Source organism: Talpa europaea (genome assembly GCF_964194135.1).
Source record: "Talpa europaea genome assembly, chromosome: 4".
Taxonomy (NCBI): Eukaryota; Metazoa; Chordata; class Mammalia; order Eulipotyphla; family Talpidae; genus Talpa; species Talpa europaea.
In genome coordinates, this window is record NC_140070.1 from 106,536,085 (window position 1) to 106,542,695 (window position 6,611).

Here is a 6,611-nt window from a genome sequence, read left to right on the forward strand (position 1 = left end):
TTGGGTATTAAGGTAGTGACAAAACCTGGCAGAAAAGAGGAGATTCCTGTAGGTGGGATTTGCAAGAGGTATATGGGAAATCCATTACTGGTGTGGCTGATTTTAGTAATTATGGTAAGAAGCCATAAAGTGGAAGAGCCTCCTGCAGGATGATAAAGGACCTAACTTCAGCCTTTAAATGCAGTACAAGGCTGATCAAACTTGGCTCAGATAGGCCAGTCTTCCTTGGTGTGAGGAAAAAAAAAAAAAGAAAGATTATTCCTCCCTGTTTCCTCCTTACCAGTCTCCCTTCCTTGGCTGACCCCACCCTGTCCCCAGCTTGTGGCTTAACTGCCCAACTGCAAATTAAAACCCACACTTCCCAGCATGCCCTGCACCACCCAGGAGCCTGGTCCCCACCATTCATTCTGCTCCCCACTGAAAGTGGCTCTAGCAAATCACCTTCCAGATTCAGGGTACCCACCACAGGGCCTCTTGCTTTCTGGGGGCCTCTCTCCTCTACCTCCTTTGGCTGTGGCTGAACCTGCTACCACTTGAGAGCAAACCACACTTGACACAGGAACAGGAAGGAGAGGGAGGCCTACTGCCCTAGGCCTCTAAGAAATCAACAGTTATGCTCTTTCTCCTCCCACAACAGGCAGTTTCTGAGCCTTCTACCCTTGCTTTCTCTTTTCCTCTCTCAGGTTCCCAGGAGACCCAGCTGGGGATCCTCTGGTGGCTTATCCTTGACTTACAGAGTTTCTGGGCATGGGTGCATATGAAATGCATTTAGGAGCTTTTGACCTGCCCTTTGTGGCAGTTTGCTCCTTGCCACACTGCCAAGGCCTCTCTGGTGTGTCACCAGGTTTCCTCCTCCCCCTATGCATTCCCTCACTTCTATTTATTTATTTTTATTTTTCTTATTTAAAAAAAAATTATTATTTTTAAAAAAGATTTTATTTATTTTTACAAAGAAGAACTGGGGTACAGGCCAGAGGTGCGGGGGGTGAGACAGAGTGAGGAGCCAAACAAGAGGATCTACTGAAACCACTGCTGAGGGAGCAGGGTGTGAGAGAGGAGAGGTCTGCTGTGCCATGTGGCCCAGATCCAACTCCTGCTGCAGTGGCTGTGGATAGCTTCATAGTGCTGCGACTTAAATCCTTGTTCCACCAGGGAGGCCCCTGCATTCCCTCACTTCTAAGGAACAGCTGACAACCAGACTCTGATCCCTCCTGGTTCTGGAAATCCCACCACCACATTTTTGCTTTTTTTCTCCTCCCTAAGTAGCCCAAACCTTGCCTTATGGTTTATGCCTTTGATACTCTGCTGTCATTCTAGAATGCCACAGCTCTTGGGAAGCATGGCGGGTCTGTGGAACAAGTCAGACTTCAAATTCTAACACAAGCCCACAATTCTGAAATCCAAGAAAACTCTGAAAAAAGAAAGCATTTTTTCTTTTTAGTAAGTTTGGCATGAACTCATTTGGTTGCAAGCCTTGAACTGACAAAAGCCTATTTGTTTGTTTTAGCTTTTTCCCACTTGATGTGACTATTCTTGTTTGTTGCCAAAATATTAATGTGCTGATTTGTGTGTGTGTGTGTGGGGGGGGGAGTTACGGTTCTAGACCTTGTTGGAGGAATTATAGAATATATGGCATATGGATTATGTTACCTTGCTATGAAAAAATGTGATTTCTGAAACACTTCTGGCCCCCGTATTTTAGGATAAGGAATTTGGGGGCAGTACTATATGCCACACAATGCCACACAAAAGAAGACTGGTTAATTAGTCATAGACATTCAAGTGACAGAATAATATGGAGAGAATTGAAAGCATGCCTGTGAAAATTTAAGGGCATAGGAAAATAATTCCAATGTGCTTTTACAAATTAAGCATGCAAACTGACAGGAGAGCATGTGGAATTTGATCTCAGCTTTACAAAAAGACATGTTACTTATGCATAGAAAAAGCTTAGATTTCAACACACCGTAAAATTAACAGTGAGTTTTCTCTTTGTGTTGTGTGTCTGCAGTTGGATTTCTCCTTTGGTTAGCCTTTTCAGTGTATACACTATGCTTTTATAATCTTTACTGAAATCAAGATGGTACTGATACTTTTTATTGTGTGGCTTTGGACAAAACATGTGATCAATTTGAGCTCAATTTTCCCTTCTATAAATTGAGATTATCAGCATCTACTTAGCAAAGTTATTGAGGGATAATATTCACCTATGTAGAAAGTACCTATGATTGTGGGCCAGTGTCAGGGTCTGCTTTTCCCTCTCCCAGGCCTGGGCTACTCACTGTCATACAAGAGTGCATACCAAGATCCTCATACCCTGCCTGCTGTCTTAAAGTTGGGGTTCTTATAAATAAGCACGATCAACAGTCTTTTCAGGTGTGTCTTTCCCCTCCCTTTCACATTGCCTTGATTTCTGCCACTTCAGAGGTTTTCCCACTCTGCCAAGTCTTTTGGATTTAATCTCTTCTCTACTCATCTCTCCCTAACCTATTCTGTGAAGGAAAGTTGATATATTTTATGGCACTTAACATTTTACAAAAGATAATCATAACCTGATACTTCCCTTTACGACTTTATTTCTTGAAAGAACAGTTGTCCCTCCTGTGTTTATTTCTGTAACCCATCTCCGTGCATTAATTAACCAACACATGGCAATAACTCCCAACCTAACACCTTGCTAAAATTGCTCTTTTTCTAAAAAAAGATTTATTTGTTTGTTTATACAAGAACCGGGGTACAGGCCAGATGCATGTTAGGGTGAGAGGATTTACCAAAGACAGAGCAGGGAACAGAACAGGCTGACGGACGAAATACACTGCTGAGGGGAGCAGCAGGCGTGACAAGAGAGGTCTGCAGCACCATGTGGGACCCTCACCGGCTGGCTGGGATCGAACCTGTGCAACAGAGGCTGCGGACAGCTTCACAGCGCTGCGCTCAACCACCTGAGCCACCAGGAGAGACCCTAAAATTGCTCTTTTTAAGATTATTCATAGATTCATCAATCCACATCAATTTAAAGCCACTTAGCTTTAAACAAATGAAGGTTAAAGGCTCTGTTCTAGACTCTGTGGTACAGCTGCAAATAAACAAAGTCCTTTCCCTCAGGAACTTCAATCTAGTTGGGAAAGGAGAAAAATAACAAGTAAATACAAAAGAAGATGAGGTGATGGTAGAAGTAAAAAATACTGTGAAGAAAAAGTAAAGCAAGTAACAAGAAAGTGATAGGGGTGCTATTTTAGATGGTGTGATCAGGGAAGCTCTATTTGAGGAGGTGATATTTGAGAAGCTGTCTAAAGGGAGTTAGAGATTAAACAGGATGTCAGGGGGAAGGGTAGAGCATTCCTAGCCCAGGGAAGATGGCATGTGAAGCCCTCTTGGCTGAAATAAGTCCAAGGAGGACTTCATGCTTGGAGTGGAATAAGGAGGAAACTGGTAGATATGAAATCTGAGGTTGCAGAGAAGGGGCCAGATAATGCAGGGCTTGAGCCCATGTTAAGCACTTTGATTTATATTTATCAATTATGAAAAAAGGACTTTTCAATGACCAACAAATGACTTTCTAAATCTTCAACCTCTTCAACTGGTCTAGAGCAAATGACACTGACACTTTATTTTTTTAATTTATTTATTTATGCATACAAAAACTGGGGTGTAGACCAGAGGTGCAGGGGGTAAGAGGACTCACCAGACAGAGTGGGTGAATCTACTGGTGGTTCTACTGAAATACACTGCTGAGGGGTGCAGTGGGCAAGACAAGAGAGGTCTGCTGCATCATGTGGGTCAGCTCCCTGCCAGGGGATAGAACTTGTACTGCAGTGGCTGGAGATAGTTTGATCGCACTGAGACTTTAACCCCTGTGCCACCAGGGATGCCCAACAAATGGCACTTTAACCTTCATTTGTTTAAGAAACTTGTGTTTGCCCCTATGAGCTGCTAGACTAGGCATTGCTGGGGATAAAAAATATGTATCTTCACTGCCTGGGGGAAAGAGAGAGTTATAACTCATGGATGATGATGCCCACTGGCAGCCCTAGACATAACCATTTCTTTATGTCTTTATAAATGCAAAGAAATGCCATCGTCTCTCCCACAGTTCCTCCTTCTTGACATACCTTATCCTGACTCAACATCTTCCTTATCTCTTCTTTAGTCTTTGGCGCCACCCAGCCCTCGCTCATGAGGAGCCAGTACAAATGCCACCTCTTCCGGAAAGCTGTCCTTGAAGTCTCCACTAGTTGTATTCTCTTCTGCCATGACACTTCCAGCATCTTGTTCCTGTTTTTCCATGGTTCCCTTCTATTCTGCCCTGATCTGGTCAGTTGTGGGTGGCCCTTCCCCTTGATGTCCCACTGCCAGCCACACCCCGGCATTGTGGGGATAACTCTGGAGGCATCTTGTTATCTTTGCACAACACAACATCTATGATCACATGCTGATACTGTGTTTCCTGAGAGGAAGAGGCAGTGTCCCCACAGAGGTCAGTTACTAGAATTAGTGGCTAACGGAGGTCACCGGCTCGTTATCTCAGGAGAGCTTTGTGAACTACCTAAGTCCCTACCTGCCTGGACAATAAGGAGCAAGAGGAATTGACTTCAGGATCTGAGGCCCAGTCCTTTCCCAGAGGGTAAGACATGGCATTAAACATGCCAGGAAGGTCCTTCAGCTAAGCCACCACCCTGCCACACCCTCAGTCTTTGCAGTGACCCTTCAGCTTTTTCGGAACTGGCATCATGCAGGGTTGAGTGGTACCAATGTGGGCGGTGGCTTCTCCTCTTTCCGTTTTTGATTTTTGGTTCTTAAAAACTACATTCCCTATGAGGGAAATGAAACTACTAAAGACTCCCCCCAGTAGCCAGCTGACGTGGGGCAAAAGAACAATTCCCAGTTAGGCCCCAAAGAAAATCCCCTCCCTATCATGTGCTGAGGCTAGAAGTGGGGGAGGCACCAGTTCAGTGCTTGGCCAGGCCCACCACCAAGGTCAAGGGTCAGGATGGACGAGCTGCTCTGTCTGTGGCCATAGGCTGAGAGCCTAGGGAATAAGAGGACCCAGATCTTGGGCCTGGAGTGAGCAGCTAGTTCCAGAGGCAGACCCTACCAGTCCATTGCTGGAATAATGGATTGTAACCTTCTTTCACAGACCAGTCTGGAGGAGGGAAGCTGGCCCTCACCTTTCCCACTGGATCCCTTGCAAACTTATCCCCTGACTCAGATGCATCTCCCTGCACAGCCTCTGCTGTAAGTCTTCCCACCCCCATTCCACTCTGGAAAAGTAATGCCATAGGAGAGCAGAAGCCAAAATTCATTTGATCTCTTTAGAAGACTTTAAAGTACTCCTAGTGACAAAATACGATCAAGCTTACGTTAAGAAAGAAAGTCAATACCCTCAGCAGGCAATACCCTGGAAATCTTAGGCAAGCTGTGTTCATTAGCTTCCTTCCTTCTTTCTTTCCCATCCCTCCTTTCTTTGAGCAATTATTCACTGAATGCTTTTATAGCATTGGGTACACTTTTAGGAATAATACATGATCCCTTCCCTAAGACATTTATAGTGTAGTTTGGAGAAACAAGGTAGAAATCCTCAGTTAACTTACTGTACAAGAGATGCCACAAGGCTGTGGATATTGCAGACACTTGGTTCTAAATGTTCAGAGGAAGAGCTGGAGCTCTCAGTAGAGAGGTTTCATGGAGGACAGGGAGCCCAAATGCCTTGGAGGTGGGGAATGTTGGGGTATGTGGGGGGCAGGCCGTTCCAAGAAAGTGAATCCTCTGACCAAGGGAGCAGAGTGGGAGCATTTTCTGTGTTTAGGAAAGTTATGAGCAAGTAAGCCTGGATGAAATGACTTTGTGACTATGTGATGAATTATGGGAAGTAATGAGTAGGCTAGGAGCAAGATCTGGCTAACCAAGACATCTGGACTTTCTTTTCCAGCTGTGAACTACCGAACTCCTTGACTTTACCTTAGATCTTGAGATCTTGGTGTGCTGCTTGACATTTACAATGTAAATGTCACCAAACTTGGCTTACTATGATTGAGCAGAGGGTGGGTATAAATACCACAACACATGGACCAGTTTCAAAGAAAGAGGCACAAAGTCCTCCAGTTTCTCTCCATCCCATGGAGGAATGTGCTTGATCATGGCAGGGTTTGGTGCACCATAGACTGTATTTTACGGGAAGCACCTGATTCCCTCTGCCTCAAGCAGGTGGTTGGGAGGGGATGCTGAGCACCTAATCAAGTTGGAGAATCCTGACTGTGCAGTGAAGGTTACAGCCTTGTTGGCATGAAAAAAAATGTTCTCTTTTCAACTGCCAATAAGCATTGGTTTTCACTTAGAATTCTTACTCTCCAAGCCAATTTGCTGTTGCACTAGAGGGAGAGCTGCCGGCACTATTTGCCTCAAACAAACTGGCTTGCCTCCGCATATCTATCAAAACCATCAGTTTTCTAAGATTTTTGTTTTGTTTTGTTTTGCATGGGTTGTAGCTGCTGTTCTCACAACCTCAATGTATAAGGCATATAAAAGAATTTCTCAGGATAAGAGGATAGACTGCCTGGAGTCCCATCTGGATAGTCCCTACACATCTCTGAGGAACCTCTGAGCCTGATTTT